This window comes from Fukomys damarensis, unplaced genomic scaffold (genome assembly GCF_012274545.1).
Source record: "Fukomys damarensis isolate Sample0158 unplaced genomic scaffold, DMR_v1.0_HiC HiC_scaffold_24, whole genome shotgun sequence".
Classification (NCBI taxonomy): Eukaryota; Metazoa; Chordata; class Mammalia; order Rodentia; family Bathyergidae; genus Fukomys; species Fukomys damarensis.
Window position 1 is genome coordinate 27,295,620 of NW_022900936.1, and position 23,738 is coordinate 27,319,357.

A 23,738-nucleotide genomic window follows, 5' to 3' on the forward strand; every position below is an offset into this window, starting at 1 on the left:
TCAGGTGATGAAGCTAATATTTTTATTTCACCAGTATAATCTGCATCTATGACTCCTGGATGAATATGAAGCCCTTTTAAAATCCAACTACTCCTTCCTAGGATGATTCCAACACTGCCTTTCAGAAGGGGTCCAAATACTCCCGTGGGGAGAGCTTGTGTTCCCATCTGAGGGGTTAACACTATGCAGGCGGAGGTGTTTATCTAAGCCTTGTACATCCCTTTTTTGTAAGCATTCATTTATTAAAGACCAGAAAGAAAATGTAATGTCTGGTACACTGTCAGAATTACGACTCCTTAATTTTTCATTTAATTCTCCTCCTACTCTATCCCAAACATCGTCAGTTATTTCCTCTACATCACTGAACCACAGACGTTTCATCCACACAATCAAGAAATTGAAACAATGACTTTTTCTTTGCCTTAATTCCTTTCTCCCTGAGTAAAGACTGAATTGCTATGCTGAGTTTCATCTTAGATCCTATGTGCCCCATTGGTACCTGCTTCTCTGAAGGTTGTCCCGCGGGCGGTTCCGGACAGCGGTGTCCTCCTTGTTTCGGTTCGGCCGAACCCTTTTTGACAGCAGTCTTCACGGATTGCTCACCTATCGCCGCTTCAATCAGGTCCCTGTTCGGGCGCCACTTGTCGCGAGCCGGCGACGCAGAGCACTGTCCAGCAGTGTCTCAAACCTGAAAGAGCAGCGGGGTGGAGATGGGGCAGAGAGAAAGGAAGGACTCCAAGACAAGAGTCTGATCAAGGCGGCGTTTATTGCCGGCAAGCACCGGCCTTTTAAAGCAAAAAACCACAAACTATTATGGGATGGGTTTACCATAGTAACTGAAAGGTCACACAGGAAAAGAGCAAACAGGTTCACCAAAACAACCCACCGTGAGTAGTAGTAACCCGGACAACCACACATCTAAAGGTCAGAGACAAGAAACTGTAACTTTCAGGAATTCCACAAAGGAAACACTCTACCTGCTCAACTGGAGAAGCTTAACACACATAGAGTTACTAGAGTTAACAGTACTTACAACCAATACTCATGATCCCCACATTAAGGGTTTCTGGAAGAGAAGGACAGTTTAACAAGCTGAGAGCAAACACCACTGTTTGTGCTCCTTAGGAGTTATTAGTATCCTTTGTGAAGAATTTTCTATTTTATTTATTTCATGAAGCATGGAAATTTTCGAGTACTACTGAGAGTCGTGTGTGTGTGTGTGTGTGTGTGTGTGTGTTGTGAGACTGGTGATTGAATCCAAAACCTTTCTCACTGAGCTACACCACATGCTTTAAAAAAAAATGTTTTTAGAGATAGAGTCTTAATAAATAGGTCGCTATGTTGCACCAGCTTGGTTGGAACTTGCAATTTGCCTGCCTCAGCTTCCCCGAATATTAAGATGAATTTGTGCCATCTGGCTCTTTTCATAGTTTTGAAATCACTTGTTGTAAAATGTAAAAACATTTTGCCTATACTTCAAGGAAGGGAATATCATAAAGAAGTTATAAACTGCCTTGAGCTATGACAATACCAATTCTGAAACATTGTAAAATGCTATCATAGCACACTGAACCATCAGAATCTTGCTTCTTTTTTCTTACAAGAACATTAACCTTTTCCTTTCTCCTACATAGCTTGAAGTTTATACAAAATTGCAAAGGTTATGTTTATAATTTTGGACCTACACTTTGATGCCTTTCCAAAAACTACATTTTTCAATGCAATACACAGTGAATTGCATTTTCACCAAATGTATCAGAGCTGATGCAACCAACTTTCTCACTTTAGACAAGCAATATCTGCAAAATAATTATGTCACACTGAATAATCTTGAATAGTGCACAAATACAGACACGTTTGTAAGTAGAATAAATAGCAGTTTGTTTGTAAGAAAAAAATTGACCTTCTAAGAACCCTCCTGCCATTATGTCAAGATCTGCTTAAACATTTATAAAGACTGGCTCAGGTCAGCCAACTTATATTTTGGTATGTAGCATCTTTGATATCTCAGACTCTGGACAGTGGTCAAAAGATATGCACACTGCTAATAAAAAGAGCTGTTTCTGTCCTTTAAAAAGTGATTCAATAAGAGTTTGAGAATTGAGGAAAGGAGGAAGGCAAACTTGTAGCTTGCCTTAGAAATGTGCAATCAGAAAATGTTATGAATGCAGATATTTTCCTTTAAATTGTTATTTATGTAAAATTTATGTAAATTTCTAGAGCTATCTTATTTTAACAAATATTAGGTACTCACGTTTCCATTCTGCTTTAATAAGATCAATCTAACTGAAAATTGTTCTCTTCTTATCATCGTTTTAGGTGTTCAATTACTGTTAGGTGGCTATTATATGCAAAAATAAGAATACTAAATATGAGATGTAAACTCTGAGTATTTGGTGTCAAGAGGCATCCAATTAATGATAGGAAAAGGGTGTATTTGTTTGTTGAATAAGCAGTAAACACAAGGAGTACTTTAGTTCAGAGGATGACACGTGTGTATCTGTGATAAGGCAACAAACATTCAGAAAGTAGGCTGAAAATTTTCTGCCTATTACATTTATTGCCCTTTGGTACATTCTCTTTTATCCAGGAAGGGCAAACATTATTACACAGTCTTCTGTAAGAATTTCTTTCCTCTGTGTGGTGCATCCATGTGAGGAAATGATTCAGTAATTTCTCCCTCCACTAGCGAGATTGGGCCCTGGGTTAGGACAGCACAGGTCCTTTTCAGGAGACTTCTGGAAGTCTGCGGCCATCACCTCTCCGGTCTCAGTGAACAGGCAGCATCTGCGCTTTTCCTTTACCTCGACAAGCGTGTGAGTCTCTGTGGACTCAGTGGAATGACTTTTTAATCTCTTGAGCCCAGAATCTTATAACTTGAGAATTCTACTTAAATTATAGTGGAGACAGGCAGACTACATTTCTAATACTAGATTCACTTCTTGGCTTTCGTTTTGGAAAAGATACTTAATTTCAATAAGAGTTAGTTTCTCCATTTATAAAATGAACATAATTTTGTCTTAATTTTAAGATGCTTAGGAAAGTTGAAAATGGCAAGAATATTAATATATTTCTTCCTATGTGGCCAGGCTAGTGGCAGATACTCAGTCCAACTATCAAATATGTGATCTGAATAAATGTACTCCCTGATGTTTATCATAAATATTTGAAAGATTATTTTTTCTTTTTTATGATATTTTTAATTGATTGTATTGGTACATTTTGGGTACACAGTACAGTTACATTCATTATTGGGATCTTATTTTTTTATCTTATTAACTTCTTGTGACCTATTGACTTATATATCTTATAAGGCCTCTGTCTCTGCCCCCGCCCTGTGTGTGTGTGTGTGTGTGTGTGTGTGTGTGTGTGTGTTTTTGTCGCTCTCTCTCTCTCTCTCTCTCTCTCTCTCTCTCTCTCTCTCTCTCTCCTTTCTCATTATTTCATTCTCCTCCCTGTGTCACTTCTTCTGATCACCACAGGAGGGACTATCACGCTTTGGTCAGATTTTTTTTCAGTGGCAGTTGTACCTTTTTGTTAAACTGCTTTTCTATTCTTAACAACAAAAACAAAAGAAACATTTCTTTTAAAGATTTATTATTGTTTTGTGAGCTACAAATTCCACTATTCATATTAGCCAGTACATCATACCTGTAATAACCTGCAGTAATTTAAATTGTAATCTTTACTAAGAATGAATTCTAAAATATATTCTAACTCCACCCATTTTCTATGTGATGAAATACATATCTTCAATGAAAATTTCAAATGAATATGTATTGTTCCTAAAAGGTCTGATTAACACTGCAGAGAGCATTTTTATTTAGTTTCCATTCTTTATTTTCCCTCCTTTCAAATATTGGCATACACTTCTGTTTGGTCTTGAATCAATAGTTTCTTGAGTACATAAAAATAGGGGAAGGATTAGGAAAAAAAAATTGACATGATTCCTGGTACTTTGACTTTCATTTATCAAGCTAAAGTATCTTTTATTGAATTATGCTGAATATCCTGAAAAATTTAGGAAGATGAAATTAGATTGTCAACTAATGAATTGCCTTATTTCTCTATTAGAAAACAAAATCGCATCTCGTCTCTGTCATTAGATACTCTGCATTGTTTCTCTCATGTGTGACTTTCCCTAGTCATTTGTACTAATATTGCTGATGACTCATTAATAGAATTTCTGAAATCCGTAGCTATAATAATTTTGAGAGCACTAATCAGCCATACTTTTTGCACATTAGGAAGCTCAAATATTTGGTACTTATGGAGAACCTTCAGAATATTTCTCTTAATTTATTCCTAAGGAACAACCTGGGCTTCTCTTATTATCCACATCTCTTTATGAAATGTGCTTGTTGAATGCAAAATTTTATTGTGGTGGCTAATTTTGATATGGGAAAATAATTAGTTTGAATTCTCTAATCTCAGTGAGCTCAGTTTAGCTGATGTTATGGATGTTGATGGTAAAAGAAGTTTGTGATGAGCTTGCATCAATTCCCTTAGGAGTTAACTATGTTGACTGTAGATCAATTTAAACACTCCAACACAGCTACTGTCCCTAAGAGAGGGTGTTATCAAATTTTCCACAGGACATATGTTTATCATAGTAAGAAAGTAAATGCTTTGTGTCTAGTAATTATTGTACCTTAAGGATTTTTAAGATGAAGCATGTCCTACTAAAAATATAATTAGAAGTTGTGAAGCACAAGTTAAAAATGAGCAATTCTCTGCTTATAAAATTTAAACATAATCTGAAATTTAGCTATTATCTGAATATTGTGCAACTTACATTTTCCAAATTGACTTTTTCTGACCTAGAAACCCTGGTGTTTACTTTGCACTACAGAAATTTCTTAAATGTTTTCATGTGCCTAAACATATCAGATACACTAGAAAATGAAGAGTCTCTTTTTTGCCATGTATAGTAGGGTTCACTTATACAATTTTTGTCACAGTAATTCACTACCTGTCTTAGCATATAATGATCCTGTGTTAACATGGAATAATTTTAACAAGAAAGACAATCATTAGGTCCAGGCTCTTGCACTTACATTTGTATTCAGATTTACTTATGTGGCCCACATATCAGTCAAAGAGCAAGAAGCTGATGGCACAGATTTGGTGTACAGGTTAATCGTCTCGATGCTGAAAGGAGAGGAAGGATAGTCAAAGTCACGCCGATCCTGGACAAGCTGGTACACACATTGTTCCTCATGACTAAACCACAGTTGATCCTTGAAATTACTCAGATGTGTAAAGGTGGCTCCATTCTCCACTACTGCCCATTAATTCTCATTACTCCAGTAAAATTTCAGCGTCTTAAGCTAATGGAGATTGGTGTAGCAAAAGAATTCATTTTAATTTCTGCTCTCCTACTATATACACAACTCATTTGATTAGATTTATTTATGAAAAATTTGTTTTTCCACTTTTATGAGATTGTAACTTAACCGCAGTAGAAACAGTACATTAATATGGGAAAATATTAAGACAACTCAAAAATAAGGTATATGTGTATGCATGTATTTTTAACACACAATAGCTATGGAATCCTAAAAATTCTAATAAACATTTATATCCAGTGAAAGTAGTAGCTGTGAAATCTCGTGATTATTGGATTCCAGTTTCATGGCAGAGTTTACTATAAATGTTTGATAGTGCTTACATGTATTGAAGTTAAAGTACAAAATTATTCCATTTCTTTCCCTTCTGGAACTCACAAACAAAAGGAAGTTTTTATAACTGCATTTTAAAATTTCCACATACTGGAAGTTAAACATGAGATGTAATAAGCATCTCCTCTGCTGCACCTTTGTTTATGATGAACTAAATTTTAAATTGTGAGCTAGTTAAAGGTTGTCCGCCCATGGTAATGTCACTCACTCAAGAGAAAACAAAGGTAGATATTTTGTTAGTTGGTAGTAAGTAAATAATGAAATGTTTTCTTTGTTGTAGTTTTGTTTTGTTTTGTTTTGTTTTGTTGGTTGGTTGGTTAGTTGGTTTTTTGAGACAGGGTCTCACTCTCTAGTTGCGACGGACCTGGAACTCACTATGCAGCCCAGGCTGGTCTCGAACTCACAGTGATCCTCCTGCTTCAGCCTCCCGAGTGCTGGGATTACAGGCCTGTGCCACCACGCCCGGCTATGAAAGATTTTCTTTGAATTGGCCACATACTGAAGATCCAAATATGAAACTCTGATGGCTTCAATAAGGTGATCAACTTCACTGGTAGAAGCGAGTTTCCTGTCATCTTAAACCACAGAAAACTGAACGGCTGTGTTACCCCCGAAAGCAGCCACATCATTCTCATACTGCATCTGTCACTTGCTCATTTGCTGTTCCCAGTGGAGGGACAAAAATGTGATCGTCACCTGTACCTGTCACTGAGTCCGTTGTACCTGTGAACGTATAGTTAGGGAGAAATCAAAATGTCTTCAGAAGAATAAGTAGCTGTTATTTTGTGTTTTTGTTTTTTGCCCAAGTTTCCACTGTAATATACAAATGGCAGGAAATTATTTCCTCTCGAAGCACCTGAAGCCTCCACCTTGCCTCGCAGCATCTTTGATAAGGCAGGTCAGGCCAAAGAAAGTGTTCAGACTAGTAGACATGCTGCAGAGGTGGGTACTAAGGGACTTGCTGAAGCAGCAGCGCAAAATGTCTGATGTGTTATGCTTTGCTCAGCATTTATCCCAATCGTATCTGCAGCAAGTGCCTATTATCTGCTTAATACTAAAGTTGAATACACTGGAAATGTTCAAGTTTGCCTGGGTTGTAATGAGCAGGACAGAGAAAGAGCTGAGTCACACACAGTGCAGAGGCCTTGTCACACCCCAGTGCAGCCCTGTGTTCTAATACCTGTTTCCTGGGCCAGAGACCTCCTCAGGCTACCATGTACCTTAGAACTGGAATACAGCTGAATCTAGAATCTCTGCTTTCTGTTTCGTTAAGCATATGTTTGCAATACACCATGGAGACACTCATCACGGGCGCTGGCACACATACATGCTGCGTCTTGGTCCTTTTACTTCCTCTTCACCTCACATCCCTTTCATCTGCCCCCTCTCCCCAGGCCCTTCCCACCTCCACAAGCTCTATCTCTCTTCAAAACATTTTATTTTTAGAGACTCCCTTGTCAGCCTAATCAGAAAGAAGTATAAACACAATAAAGAATCTAGATGAGATTCTTTAAAAAATGCACGTGCTGTTCCCTTAGGGTAATTATGTAATTTTGTTATAAAACAGAAGGTTCAACACGGCAAAATGTTACCCACATGGCTTTACTTGTATCCATTTCATGAAGTTATCAACGTGCACAAAATACGTCCGGACAGCATTTCCAAATGCCATTACAATAGAAGGAGGGAAGGGAGAGCGATCCAAGAGGAAGAAAACATGAAGAAGAAGAGGTAAAAGACACGGAAACAGGTGAAGGGAGGTGAGAGGGAGGAAGAGAGAGAGAGGAGGGAGAGGGGGAGGGAGGCAGGGAGTTGCAGATATTCATCAATTGTAACAAAAGCCCGAGTCTTCAGGCATCTATTAAAATATTTCACTATGGCACCCTGAGAGTCCTCAGCAGGAAGTAAGTCACAGAGATACTAAAATCAACTACGTGAAAATAAATTTATTAAACCATTTGTGTCTTTACTCATGGGAAAGAAAACGTCTAAATCAGCTACCTTTAGGAAAATATATTAAACTAATTTGTTTTAATACTAACACAGCAGGGAAAACCAAAATAAAGCTGTGATCAACAAATAAACAAGACTTAAAGGGAGGAAAGTAGAAAGTGAGATAAAGAAAGGACAGAAATGGTCCTTCATGGTGAAGAGGAAGAAAAGTATTTGTATTTTTTGAAATTTGCATCATTGCATTTTTTGACAAAACATGTATTTAGCATGCTGGTGTATTTTAAGGAATCCCATTGTATTTGTGATTTTTTAATTCATATTTTAAAGTCTCCCTTAGAAAGCCTTTTTTTCCAATGTCTTTGCATACCTTGTCATTGCTGCATTTATCTATTTTGGAAATACACCTTAATTTCTTGTATAATATCTCTGAAGTCACTGTCAAAGTATCTCAGCCTCTTTTGCTCTATATAGTAGTTGAAATTGTGGCTACAAAAAATATCTTTCTCTGCATTGGGCTACATTCATATATAAGAAAACAACACCCATATATTTTAAAAACGTTTGAACATAGGACTGCCTACATAGCACCAAATGAATAGTAGAGTTTTATTTTTACTAAAATCTAAACAGGTCCCTTTCATGAACTTCTGTTTTCTTTTTGTCATGTTTTTATGTGTTATTTTTTTAGAATTAGAATTACATTGATGTTCTTAAAGAAAATTTTCATATTTCGTTAGTAGAAATTCTGGAAACATTTTCATCGTCTTGGCTATCAAACGCATTGTCAGAGCAGAACCATGATCATTTTTAAAACCTATTTGAAAAATTATAAATTATTTTATGTTCACCTATCAAAACTTAATTTTCACTGACTGTGGTCTTGTATCAAATACATTTTTACAGTGTTAATTGATATAAATATGTGTCAGGATTGATGGGAGAATTTGCAACTCAGTAGGTTGTCATCATCTTGTAAAGAAGTATGGTAGCCTTTTTGGTTAGCTAGAATGCACAGAGGTTCCTTATTATGCTGTTAAAATGTCTGAATATCAATCATTCAGTCATTTGATGTACATATAAATCTTTGAATGTATAACAGCCCATCTGAAACTGGGTTATTGGATCTTTTCTGCATGATAGACAACCATCTATAATTTCTAACATCATAAACTAAACATTATCATCAACATGCACTCATAACACTTTGAAGACAACTACAACATTCTGTACCATTTGGGACAACTATTCTGGTGTTCAGAAGCTTTTAGGGTCCAGAAAAATAATGAGATACACACACTAAAATGTTAGGTCAATAATATCCACAGGGAGGGTCTTGATGAATATCTGGTAATCAACATATTCATGTGCAGCAAAAAGATGGGTGTTTATAAAATTATGCCTGTATGTAGCTCTGTACCAATTGGATTAATAATTTAATACTAGACTAGTTTGTATTAGGCAATGTTTCATCACAGATTGAGTTATATAGAAAAAAAATCAGACTTCGGGGGTTGTGAAAGAAAATCAGGTTTCTGAGGTTTATAATTACTGATAATGGGTTGTATATATTTAATAGATCTTCCGCATATGGATGTAAGGAAGTATGTGTTGAAATCTTGTGATGCAGTCATAGCATAAGAAAATTTACATTGGTTATTGTATATGATATTCAAATCAGAACTGAGAGATATGTCATTATATCTAGATAAGTTTTTCAGCTCAAAATTGGAGCCATTCCTGAGATCCCAGCTCTATTCTTAAGTACTACCAGCAGTTTCCCAATCAGATGAATAAACATTCACTTAGTTGTGTTTATTTTATATTTATTTGGAAACACAGAACAACAGTAAGATGAAAATAAGCACCCAAAAAGTATCAACTGAGGGCAAATTTGCTACTACCGTTGGATAGTTCTGGGCTTTTCTTTAGCTGTGTTTTCTCCAGCCCAATTTATACAAAATATTAATGTGATAGTCAAAAAACAGCAAAAAATGACTCTAGTATATCAAGAGCCTTTTAAAATTAGTTATTAAAGAATTAAAAATGAACAAAACAATCTAAAGGATGTACAAGGCATATAAATTTTAAAATAAAATTAATTTATTGACAGAGCTCTAGCACTTTAGTATTTTTCTCTTAGAATATTTTATGTAAACTAGTCTTCACTTATTTGCTAAGCTTTTTTAGAGCTCCCTCTACTGTTCCAGTGTGAAAATGTTTTTCAAATTTACTTAATCTGGTTTACAATTTGTGCAAAATATTATATCTAAAGGTTAGATATAATCTATATATTTATAATAGTATATTAAGTACAATATGAACTTTCTGCATTTTCTACTTAAAGTTATCTATTTAATTTTATACTGGGCTTCTCAAATAAAATCTCAGTGAAGATAAAAATACTTGATTAAATATTTCACATTTTCCCGTTTTATAAGTAAGTTTCTCTTAATTTTTTATCATTCTCTATATGATAAAACTATCACTCAATATTAAAAGAAAACTTAAAAACATATAATGGAAATTAAATAATTTTCAAAATATGCATTTTATATTTGCAAAACTGATGTGAAATTATATAAAATACTTCATCTTTAGAATACTTTACTGCTTACAACAGTGTTAAATAAATGTTAAATATTTTCCAAAAAATTATGGCAAGGAAACCTAAACTATTAATGCAACTTTAAATTCATATAAGCAAACATGCTCAAAGGCAAATTTGAGCATTCTACATCAATGTTAGAGATTATGAGCTACACTTTCCTTACTAAAGTTAAAGTAAAGCCCAGATTAGTAATGTTTACTTTTACTGGGACAGTGTATAAATTTCCCATTGCTCCATATTTAAAACAATATAAAGAATGTTCCTACTTGTGATTAAATCACATTCATTAAAATGGCCAAGTAAGTCTTACAATTACAATAAAAACACCAAGGATTACTATGGGACTTGGAGATTTTTGTTCCATGGTATTGAAACAATAACATAATTCCACGGGTTAGAATCATCGAGGTATAAAAATATCAATTAAAATTATGGTAAAGTTTATGAAATCAACAATTCAAAACACAGAGTGAAAAAGATGAAGTTTAGGTGTTAAGAATATATAGTGGTTAAGGCTGGGATTTAGCTCAGTGGTGCTGCTGCCTGTCTCACAAATGGAAAGACCCAAGTTTGATCCCCGTTATGAAAAAACAAAACAAAACAAAAGAATATATAGTGGTTAAACATTTCTCTAGTGAGCTCAAATTCACGTTAAAACCACATACTAATTAACTAGTTAACTAGGCAGTAAGTACCGGGAAAGTTTAACAGAGATTGCATTAGCATATGGAGAACAACAGTACAGTCAGCCCTTAATCCATGCCCCTCGTATCGGTTGCAAGACCACCCCCCCAAAAAAACACAAGGATCCCAAGCCCTGGATGTTCAAGTATCATAATATCACATGGTATTTTAATGTAGCCTATGCCATCCTCTTGTTTAGGTCTAGGATATGTGTGTAAATTGTATGTAAATATTTTTATAGTGTTTTTTCTTTCTTTCTTTCTTCCTTTTTGTTCCAGGGATTGAACTTAGGACCTTGCACTTGCGAGGCAGGCGGCAGACCACAGAGCTAAAGCCTCAGTTCTAGAGTCTATTCTTTAGGGAAAAATAATGTGTCTGAATGTAGTCAGCGCAGAATAATTGTTCTCAAATTTTTGGATGGGATGAATCCATGGATGTAGAGGCCAAACTGGAATTTATAACTGATTTAACTATTTTAGAAACAGAAAATTGTTGTAGGATTAAAGAAGGCTGATGATTTTTTTAAAGCATTAATTAATAGCATGTATGTATTCTGATTATTTTTAAGGCCCAGATATGGAGCAGCATTGTCTAAAGTATTGTCATAGAAATTCAGTACTTTAAGAAGTGATGTTGGACTCCAGGGATTTGATTGTGATGTCTCTCTCTCTCTCTCTCTCTCTCTCTTTCTCTCCCCTGTTTTAAGCATAAGAAAAGGGAGGAAGTAGCTCTTCTTAAACATATGCATGTGTAGTACTTGCTGTGTGCCAAACACTACTGTAAACACTCTGAAAGCAATTTGGAAACTGATATTTTAACCTGGGAACCCATGGTTTCAAAATCTATGAATGTAAACTTTTTTTTCCTTCCTCATCTCTCATTTTATTCATTCTCTCTTTCTGCTGCAGTGTGGGAAATCAGCTTGTTTTCCCTTCCTGTCCCGTCCCTTCCCTTCCCTCCCTTCCCCTCTCCTCCACACCCCTTCCTTCCTCTCCCCTCCCTACCTCACAAAATCATAGATGCACTTGGAATCGCATCAGTTAGAACTAGGAAGTTTGATCACATGTATGGCGGTCCAGCTCTCACAACACGAACCTGCCTGAGTTGGGGAGTGAGGATTAAGAAAGGAAAGAACACTCAAGCCTGAGTGGAGACCAAGAGAAGTCTGATGTATTTTACAGAAACAGATCTTTTTAAAGGCACATCAACAGGAAGCACCAAGCAACTATTTGTATCTTATGCAAAGACCGGATTTCTTAACTCTTACAGAGAACATCAGATCTTTGGCTATCTCTTCCAGTTCCTCCCATCCCAGGGTCAAAAAGCAAGTTTAACAAAGAGTCCTTGAAAAGAAGCAAATGTTACATAGATTGTATCAATGCCTTAATGGTAGAGGAAGAAGTTATTTTTCAAATGTCAAAAGCCAGTGGGCCGTGACTGGCCCCCACACACATGACATCAAAAAAAAATCTAAGAATGATATCATTCTATATCTTGTGAACTTCAGTCAAAATAATATTTACTCACATGCTGTGCTTAAATATTACATCCACAGGTTAATCTGATATCTAAAAATCTTATAGGACTCTATACTACCTATTTAGATGTAGTTATGCCAAAAGAAATACTGTCCTAAAAGTGACAAAAAACTCTGAGGATAACAATTTTGTACAGGAAAGGGCTCGGTCTTAGGCTGTTTTCTATAGCTATTAATACAAAGGACAACCTGGGAAACTTAACACTGTAGCAGAATGAGTTTTGCTTTAGCTCATGTTTCTGGACTAAAGTTCTTGCCACATCTACTGACGGCCTTTTTGCTAGCTCTATATCTCAAGATGGCACAGGGCAGTATGTGGCAAGAGGGAATATGCGAGTGATCAAGCCAAACTGGTTTTTATGGGAGAAACTAATTTCAACTTAATACAGATTATCATGTTCATTCTAATGGATTAGTATTAAATATTCCACCAGGTCCCACCTGTTAATATTGCTTACTCAATATTAAATTTTAGCGCAAGTTTCAGAGGTGGCAAACTGTATTCAAACTATAGGTGAGTCAGTAATTTTCATGAGTCACAGATTGATGATTACAAATGGTATCTCCATCCACACTTACCAATACCCATGGCTTGGTCCATTTTATCAAGATACATAGAAGTATGCTACCATTTTAATACCGTACACTACAGTCTTAGATAGAGTCTCTGCCACTGATTTCATCAACTTCTCTTCTTTTGTTTTTTGGAATATCGGTCACTTCCTTTTTATAGAAGGAATCTAGCAACTCTGAAATTTGGTTTTGTTTTTTTTGTTTGTTTGTTTTTAATTTTAATTAGTGTTGCGCTTAGATGACTTAGATAGAAATATGGGTTTTTATTGTTTTTGCCACTGTTGTTTGTTTGTTTTGTGGGTGTATGTGTTGTGTTGTGGAAAGGCAATCAACTTCTTAAGATCTGGATGAGGATCTCAATTTTTATGTTTTACCTATGTGATTTGGGCAGTTTACTTGATATTTCTAAGATTCATTTTCCCATATAAACTGTAGGTGATAGTTACTACTAAACAAGGTAATTTTAACAAAACAATTAAAAATGGCGAAGGTGTTGAAATAATGTCAGAAAATTGTCAAACTCATAGAAGAATCAACTCTTAGGCTATGGAATTACAACTTTGATTTACCATTTACCTTGAAATTACATGTTAACTTTAGAAGACCTACAAGCAACACATATATTCTTTCTAGTATAGATAATCCTCAAATGTTATGTTTTTATTGAGCCACAGAATGTTTCCCATTCACATATCTAATGTTGCAACAATACTACAGATATTTTCCCCACCGGTTTTCCATTACACCACCTACTTTGCTTTCTTTTGAGCCACCTTTAACATCTTGTGAGTTACTTCATTGATTTCTCTATTTTTAAATTGTTGATGGTAGTTTATCACATATATGTTTATAGAAGTCCCAATTTATCTTTGTACATTTTAATAGGTGTAGTTAGTCAGCATTAAAATGACTCTGCCCCCATTCCCTGGGCAGTTTTTGTAATGATTCACCCCATGGAAATATTCTTGCTCTCTTCAATACATTAAATGCCCTTAAATAATTTTTTCCCTCTTGTTATTTTTCCAGCTATCCCTTTTGGCCTAGCTTAAATACTTTCTTCTTTAGGAAGTGTTAGCTAATTCCACAAATTAGAAGTGACTGCCCTCTGAGTTCCCAAAGTATTTTCTTTGTTACTGAAATTAATCATACTTATATATAATTGTGCCTTAATTCCCCTGATGAACTTGGCTATGTTTGAGAAGAGATTTCATGATGTTCTTCATTCATGCAAAATAGTCTCCATATCATGTTTTGCCCTACCAATGTACAATTAGGCTTATAAAGCTATAAAACTAAACCTCTATTATTTAAAAAAATGCATTCAAGTTGGGGGGATGAGTATAAATCAACAGGGAATTACCAGGAAAATATGAAATTCAGAAAAATACACGGTGTTTTTTTATATTATTACCACATACATTCATAAAATGGAAAGGAAAATCACTTTGGAGATAAGCATGAGTGTAGCATCTAACTTCTTAATTCAATAAAAATCATGTTAGTGTGTCTTCATTACTTAAAACAGTATTCCTGTTAAAGCTTTAAGTTTTCGAACAACATACAGAGATAAAAATAATATTGATTGTTCAGAACAAATTTATCACCATGGGCAGTGTAATATGTGGTAAATTATACCCCCTTATGCATACAATTTTTTCTGATGATAAAATTAAAGCATGTCCTCTTCCTATCAAGGAAAAACCTTGAACTATGATATATCTCTTTGTTCTTTCAGAGGAATGAATATATTCACTTGTGTAATAGCATATGGCTTTTTTTTTACTTAAAAAAATACTTTAAAAACTTTAAAACAGGGAGCTGGGGACAAGGCCCTGTCTTCAATCCCAACTACTAGTACTACTATTACTACTACTACTACTACTACTACTCATATACACGCACACACACACACACACACACATACACACACACACACAGTTTCGTAAACAGAATGGTTGTGCATACTTATAGTAACAGGTACTCAGGGGGCTGATAGAAGAGTAGAACTTTAGCCCATGAGTTGGAGGCCAGCCTGAGCAATATAGTAGACTCTATCTCAAATAAATATATATTTAAATTTTCTTGTTTGCTTCTATCATTTAAAATTTGTTCTTGCTGGTCTGTAAACTTGATTGGGTTTTGGAAAATTATCTGTCTAACTCTTGTGCAAGGAAAATAGGAAAAAATGAAAAATTTGGTTTATAGATATTAGTCCTTTTCCTGAAATTGAAAAAATATCCTGAAAAATTCAATTTTTTAAATGGGTATACAATGGGTATACTTCTAATAACTGTAGAAAGTTATTTTTATTTTTTTTGCTCACTGAGTTTATTGGTACATTTTAGGTATACAGTAAAGTTACATTCATCATTGGGATCTTGTACCTTTACATGACAGGCTTTGGTTCTCATTTTTCCCCATGCCCGTGTCCTCCCTTCAACTGCTCCTCCCTTCCCTATTTGCAAAAAAATTTTTTCCATTTTTTCATTTTCTCATATTTTTTCTTTTCCCTTATTTCCTTTCCCCTACCCTTCCCGCTTCCACTATACCTTTAGCCCTTTTCTTCCTATTTCACATGTCAATTATACCATTTGGATCTTATTTACCCTTTTAGTTTTTCACACCAGAGAAACTATTCAGTATTTACACATGTGACTTATTTATTTCACTTAAGAGTGTAACCTCAATATGTATCCATTTTCCTATGAATGACTCCAATTTCTCATTCTTTATGACTGAGTAGTATTCCATTTTATAGAAAAACCTCATCTTCTTTATCCAGTTTTCATCTGATGGGCAATTGGGCTCTTTCTAAATTTTAGCTATTACAAACTGTGCCTCTATAAACATGGGTGAGCATATATCACTGTGGTATGACTCTTTCACTTCTTTTGGAAATATACCCAGCAGAGGGATAGCTAGGCCAAATGGAACCTCTAATCCTAATTTCATAAGGTATCTCCATATTGACTTCCAAAGTGGTTGCATCAGTCTGCATTCCCACCAACAATGAAGAAGGGTTCCTTTCTCCCCATATCCCCACCAACATTTGTTATTGGTTGATTTCTTGATAGCAGCCATTCATTCTGGGGTGAGGTTGAATATCAGTGTTGTTTTCATCGGCATCTCTCAAATGACCAGTGGTATGGAATGTTTTTTCATATATTTATTTGCTGCTTTTACTTCTTTGTCTGAGAAATGTCTGTACATTTTAGATAACCATTATTGAATCGGATCTTTATATTTGGGGGGCCTGATATTTTGAGTTCTTTATATATTCTATATAATAGTCCTTTGTCTGAGGAGCATATGGTAAAATTTTTTCCCACATTCCAGGTTGTCTCCTAGCTCAATTGGTGCTTTCTTTTGCAATGCAGAATCTTTTTAATAAGATGAGATCCCAGTTGTTGATTGTTTGTCCTAGTTCCCATGCTGCTAAGGATTTGTCAATGAATTCCACCAAAAGACTTCTGGACTTAGTTACCACTTTCAGCAGGGTAGTTGGATACAAGTTCAACACTCAAAAATCAATAGCCTTCTTGTACACAAATAACAGACTCACTGAAAAAGAAATTAGGGAAACAATTCCTTTTACAGTAGCATCCCAAAAAATGAAGTATGTAGGAATCAATCAAATGAAAGAAGCAAAAGACCCCTACACTGAAAAGTACAGAACTCTGAAAAAAGAGATCAAAGAGGATACAAGAAAATGGATAAATATTCCCTGCACCCAGTCAGGAAGAATGAACTTAGTGAAAATGCCATACTATCAAAACTGCTATACAGATTCAATGCAATGCCAATTGAAATTCCAACAGTATATTTCACAGAACTAGAAAAAATAATCCAAAAATTCATTTTGAACCAGAAGAGACCTAGAATAGCAAAAGCCATCCTAGGCAACAAAGACATGGCAGTGGGTATAACAATTCCCAATTTGAAATCATATTACAAAGCCACTGTGATAAAAACAGCATGGTACTGGCAAAGAAAGAGACCTAAGGATCAGTGGAATAGATTGGAAGATACAGAAACAACTCCAGATGTACTCAGCTACCTCATCTTTGACAAAGGAGCCAACCATCTTCAGTGGAGGAAAGATAGCCTCTTTAATAAATAGTGGTGGAATAACTGAATTTCAACCTGCCAAAGACTAAAACTGGACCCTTATCTTTCACCATGCACTAAACTAAAATCTAAGTGGATTAAATATCTAAATATTAGAAAAGCAACACTAAATTTGCTGGAAGATATTTTAGGCAGAAATCTTGAAGACATTGGCATAGAAAATTATTTTAAAATTGAAAATTTTAGGAGGGAAACTCCCACAGTAGCTTTTCATCTAATACTAGAAATACCTATTTATGGGTTTATTTATATTTTAGTGAGCACATAAATTGTCATTACTCAACATTATGTGTAGAATTTTCATAATGATGTTAAAATAATTGGCCATGTAATCTCTGATACTGTGTTTTGACTTGCTAATTACCTGATTGCTCCAAATGGACAGAAGGGAATTATAAAACAACATTTTACTTGGCTCTTAGGAGGTAGAAGAAGTTTGAGAAAAGTTTGAGAGAATACTTTTCCTCCTGTCTTTGGACAAAAAAAAAAAATTGCTCCTCGTGGGTTCATGGGATTCATTTGTTGCCTTTGTTTTGAAAAGTTGAAGAAATATTTCTTTTCTGGTCATATTAATAAGTTTCTAGTCCATCTGAAATGTTAGCATGCTAGAGGTAGCTCTTTTAACATTCATATTTCAAACCGAGAAATGCCAATTATATAACAATTTCCATAAGGCCCTTAGTAGGAGATAGAGAGCAAATAATTGAGTTAAGGTTTACATTTGAGGTAAAAGATGGGGGATGGAAAGAAGAAACAGAATTTTAATGGCCACTGCTTACTTTGTCCACAATAAAATATAATATTTATTTTTTGTTCACTTATTTATTTATAGTGAGCTCATTTATTTATAGTGAGATTTCTTCACATTCATAGCGCAAGATGCAGAGAAATCTACAATACATTAAAATAAATTTGCACATTAGAGGACTTTCAACATAAAGTTTGCATAAGCAGATATTTAGGTGTATCTTGTTGGGATTCTACCATCTAAAAATAAAATGTAAGTGTGTTCATCGTGAAGTCACTCTTAATTCATGTGTGCAGTACTTTTGATTGGAGCAATTATTGTATCTGAAAAATACATGTCATGGTAATGGCATGCTTCGTATTTAGTCTCTTTGAATAACATGGTAACCACACACATGGCCCGCCAATAGTGAATAATAACATATGTTAGTCACATCAAGCACTGTGATGCAGCCTGCTTAGGAGCTCCGAATGGGCAAGGTGTAGGCTTTGATCGTATCTCTTATGTACCTCCTTCTAAGAAGGGTAGACATTCGGATGAGAATACGATCAGTATGGGCCATTCTTGAGTTCAAGAGTCTTGGAACTGTGATCCTATATAACATCTAACTAAGATCAATTCAGTGTGTTTTAGCCCAAATTTTCAACTGGGCCTAGCACTCCATTTCTTTCTGTGGGCCATATTTCACTGGTACATTAGTGGTATAATCACAGATAAAGTGATTTACATTTTCCTGAGGTTTAAAAATCTTTCAAAGAGTAATTTGAGAGTGCACGATGTCAGTTTGCTTCATTTTTAAAAGATTTTGCAACCCTCTCTTTTTTCCTCATACTTTAAAACTTTTTCAAATTTATTCATTTATCAGGTTTATTTGTTACTGTATGCCATGGATTATGCTAGAAACTAAATAATGAGAGTGAAATGGACATCAGACCCTGGTATAAGATGGCTCATTGAGGATCAGGTTAATGTCTGCCTGAGGCAGGAGCATCACACCCATGTCTTGTGAGAAAACTCCAAGGCCCTATTAGGACTGGAATAATCTGCCCCCAGGGGTGTGTAGAGATCTGACTTTAGACAGATAAACTGTTCCCCTCAAAAACCTCTAAAGTCCTGACTCCGTTCGCCTCAGCCCCTAAAGCATACAATCCAAAAACTAGCAGGTGGCCAATAACAATGTGCTAAATATCCTGACTCCACCCTGGCTCCACCCCCGCCTCACCCTATATAAGCCTGTGCATTTTTCTGAATAAAGCGGAAGTGTTCCAGAAATCTCCCCGGTATCTGCATGGTGATTCTGTGCCTTGCCCTCCCAGTCCAGTCCCCTAAACCTTGTTCCACGAGGGATGAAAAAGAAACAAGTAAATAAACACAACCACCAGAGCCTGGTTGCTGGAGGAGTCTGCTAGATCACCTGTGCCGTTCTGGGAAAATGAATGAAGATGGTATTCACAGAGAAAAATATACATTGGGCAACATGATGTGTTAGTTAGGGAAGGACAGGGCACTGGGGATGGGTTATTTCAAACCGAGGAAGCACAGGTACAGACACAGAGAAGCAAGAAGGGGCAGTGGAGTTATTGGGAGGAGGAAGAGGTTTTGGATGAGATGCAATGATGCAAGCAGGCAAATGCATGCTAACGTGACTGGGAACCATTTCGTCAAAGAGCCTTCACACAGGAAAGACGCATGGCAGGTAGGGTTCAAGGGTGGCTGGAGGATCCAGAGGGACTTGAAAGAGAGCTATCATGACAAAAGCAGATTACCCGATGGCTAGACCAAAGCAGCAATCCAATGTCGAACCACAGACCAAAGATAAAGCGTCCCACTCTAGTTACATGAATCCTCAGTCTTTTCCTCTTCTTTCAAAATATAATTTCCCTTCAGTGTAAACATTTCCATTTATGTAAGCTTCTAATTTTTTTTCTTAATCTTTTAAAGACATACTAGCTGGGCGTATTGTTTGACACATCTAATCTCATCACTTTGTGAGCCTGAAGCAGGAGTATCACAAATTAAATCCAATAAATAAATAATTGTATGAGCCATCTTTCTTTCCTTCAGTCTTCTCCTTTTTTATATGCTTCTATGTAAATAAGCTACCTCATCTAAACACACACACACAGTGTTTAAGAAATCATTTACACTTGCTGGATTTGACTTTTATGTTACACTTGCAATTATCTCTTTGGATTTTAATGTTCAGTATGTGAAATTATGGACCTTCCATAAAATCCCTTTTAATGCCTTACAGTGTAAGCAGTATGTTCACCTCAGGTCCAGAGATTAGCCCTGATGTGGTAATATTTTTTATCCTGATTTTTATCATAGTCCACAGTGAAATCTAAAAGTCATATATGACATTAGTCTTATTTGATTTGGTTACACTTAATAACATAAAACATCTAGGTATCTCTATAGTTTAAATATTTAGAGGGATTAGAGATCAAAACCCTAATTTAAATTTTGAAATAGTTTACCTGACCTCAGGCAAGACTCTACATTTTATTTATAAATTGTCCTAGATGAGGGCCACAGTCGCACCTCAGTGATGCTGCACCTGCCAGGAAAGCTAAAGGTCCTGAGTTTGATGCCTGATACTGAGAAACAAAACAAAACAAAACAAAACAAAAAGATGCTGGATAGGAGAGTTGGCTTGGCAAGATGGAAAAGGAAACTCCGAGGTAGGGTCTGCTTGGTAAGTATCTAACTGAAGAGGGACTTTCAGGAAGCAGGATTTTCCCATTGAAGGCAGTCACCTATAGGAAACAAAAGGACAAGTGAGCAATTTGAAGTATTTTGAAAAAAGAAAAGACTGTTTAATGTTCCATATCCTGGGACAAATTAGGAGTAGTGTGCTGCTGCTGTGTGGTCAATCTATGGTCATGTTTCTTGTTGGAAAAGGAGACTTCCTCAGCAGGTATATTCTCACAAGAAAGTGGTCAAATAATTTGCTCTAAAAGTTTCTGTAGGAAATCTTTCATTCTTTGTTTTTAAAGTCTGAACTAATTCTAAAATATTTCATTTACTGTTCATTTCTTTGAACCGTTATGCCTTTTAATGAATGCTTTCTAAATATCCTCTGATTTGTAACTGCAACTTTATCACTCTATGCCATATAATTATTAAAATAACATCAAAGTATAAGGATAAAGAAAATTGAAGTATCTAAGAATTCCTGTAATTTTTCTGTTGAATTTAAACAATAAAAGAGTATGCAGGGGTTGTATATCTAGGAGGTATGATCTCAAATACAGCGAATATTTATTTATTTTAAAAGCAATGTATTTCAGCCAAGGCCACACTGGCATTGATCTCCCTCGACACACTTACTCCTCCTTGCTTTGATCACACTTGTCACATCACTCTTGACACTTCCTCAGTAGTGCTCGATGTCCTTTTCCCTGGATGCCTGTGGTTATGCTGTCGTGGCTGCCTCGAAGTCCTGAAGTGATTCAAAAGCTCCAAGTTTTCATGGTCACTTTGACCTTGAGGAAGAGCCAGAAGTCACATGATATGGTGATTAAGGCAGGTGGTCACCCATAGACACAGCATTGTTTTCGCGAGCCTGCCTTTTCATTGGATGGCATTTGGGAGCATCAATCATTGTGCTTTTATAACACCTTATAAAGATGCTCACAACTGCTTCAGGAAGTGGCAGGGAAGATGGGACAAGTGTGCTTGAAGCAAGGGGATTATGTTACATGGATGAATGGCAGTGTACCTTTTACTCTAGTAAGTGATTTTTATTTAAGCACACACCCTATTTTTGATCAGCCCCTATATTTTGAGTCCCCAAAGTTCTAGGAATTTTTTTTGAATAAAATTGCCAGTTAGTAATATTTATGATCATGAAACAGAACCATAGAATAATATTTGTCTTCTTTTCTAAGATCCTATACTAATGCTTTTATATTATTCTTCAAGGATTATTAAAACTAGGGCCAGAGATTTAGCCCAGTGGATCTGCTCCCTGCCTCACAAGTGCAAGGTCCTAAATTTGATTCTGGAACATCAACAACAAAAAAAGAATTATTTAAAAAAACTCAGGGTTTGGCATAATTTACATTTCCAGCCCCACATAAATCTATAGTCAATCTCATTTGAAGAAGAGGAAAGGAGAGAAAAAGGAAGGAGGGGAAATAGAGGAATTAAATATGATTATTTTCCTATGCATTCCTGAAGGTAGAAAACCATTTGTTAGTACTCTTTATAAGAGAAACATTAGTGTAATCTTTCCCCAATATGGATTATTCTTTTGGAATCTTTATCCACAATCAAAGCAAAGGATAGTTAGAAAACAAATCTCTCACTTATAATGCACTTTTACATGTTGCTTTTATTTAACCTAAAATAAAAATTAAAAAACTACATTCCTCACTCTTTTTGAAATAAATTAGTAACTTTGGTAATGATTGCCCAAAGACCTCTCTATCGGGAAATGAAGAGAGGCTTTTCTGTCCTTTGCTTTTCGATCCCTTCACCCTTTCTTCTTGCCTTCACCACAAATTGGGAGACATAGACTTTCATGGATCTTGGAGCTATGAGTTTCAGTGGCTTTCACTTTGGGAACCAATAAACTGACTGACCTAAGAAAAATTCTCAAAATTCAGCTTTTTGGAACTTTTCATTATTTATTCTAGCAGGAACCCTCCAAATGTAAGAGCCAAGCATATTATTGCTTTTAATTAACACTGCTGAGTTGTTAGCATATCCAAAAGCACTTTATGCATGCTTCAACAACACCTGAAACGTAGCCAGCAACACCACATAATCACTTTTGTAGTTAATCAACTTAGATGCAATTTCACCCTTACAGGAGAACTGGGGGAGACATCTGGATGAAGTATTTCAATCTCTGCACTGGAATACTTGAATTTAGAAGTAAAACACACCGATATTTATTGAAGGCATTTTAAGCTACTTCATAATCCTTATTTTTTCTCTTCAAGAGAATGATTACTATCATATGAGAGTAATGATTATTATTATCAGAGAACCATTCACACATGATAGGACAGAGTACATAATTTACATTTATGGCTCATTAAAATATTTCAAACTCCAGCGAAGTTTGTTCCAGGAGCAGTTAAGCTATTGTCAACTTGGTGAGCTTGGGAGGGGCACAGGGATTAGCAAGGCATAGGGCTTGGTGAGTCACGGTGAGTTCTAGAGCTGTTACCTTGGGGTCTACGTCTGGGCCATGCCCATCTACCGTGATGTCCCTGCCTTGGAGTTAGTTAGCATGGGCTGAATTCCCTGAAACTGAATCAAAGTAACCTTCTTCTCCTTTACCTTGTGTGTGTCAGACAGTTCGCTCCCGCGGTGCGGTCGCTATTACAGCCTTTGTCTGCTGGCATTGTAACCCTCTCCATTTGTTTTGGGTCATCCTTTCTCCTGTCTTGCTTTGGATGTCATCAGTTGTTTCCATTCTTGTTTAATCTTTCCTTTTTGCCTCTCTCCTTGAGAAATTAGTAGACTGTAGAGTACGGAGCGCAAAAACTAGGGTCAGACTGAATGTTACGTCCTGGCTTTGTCACTTACCAGCTTCGGAACTTGGAGAGGTTCACCTTCCTGTGCCCCAGTTTTTTTTTTTTTCTGCTTATATAAAACAGTTCCAAATATCTCACAGGGTTCAATAAGCTTTCAAAGGTGAACATCAAGAACAATGCCTGACAGCTGGGCGTGGTGGCACATGCCTGTATCCCAGCACTCGGGAGGCTGAGGCAGGAGGATCGCTGTGAGTTCCAGACCAGCCTGGGCTACATAGTGAGTTCCAGGTCAGTGTCAACTACATAGTGAGACCCTGTCTCCAAAAAAAAAAAC

At 36.0% G+C, this 23,738-nt stretch overlaps 1 protein-coding gene and 2 long non-coding RNA genes across 14 annotated transcripts in view; 1 reads left to right on the top strand and 2 right to left on the bottom strand.

Annotated features, from left to right (window-relative positions):
- The window catches only part of Robo2 (roundabout guidance receptor 2), a 1,584,609-nt gene that overhangs the window by 565,545 nt on the left and 995,326 nt on the right, over window positions 1-23,738 (top strand). The window lies entirely within an intron of this gene.
- Window positions 5,001-23,738, bottom strand: part of LOC104877268 — a 94,383-nt gene continuing 75,645 nt past the window's right edge. Inside the window, exon 3 of one of the 2 annotated variants that reach the window (XR_004518798.1) lies at window positions 5,001-5,151. This is a non-coding gene — a long non-coding RNA (uncharacterized LOC104877268). Of the gene's footprint in view, window positions 5,152-23,311; window positions 23,392-23,738 lie in introns of those variants that run through there. The other variant, XR_004518797.1, reaches the window with a different exon arrangement.
- On the bottom strand, window positions 20,532-23,284 carry LOC117287516. The gene is made up of 3 exons (XR_004518795.1): window positions 23,208-23,284; window positions 21,246-21,400; window positions 20,532-20,671 (listed from the first exon to the last, which is right to left on the bottom strand). It is a non-coding gene; the product is annotated as an uncharacterized LOC117287516 (long non-coding RNA).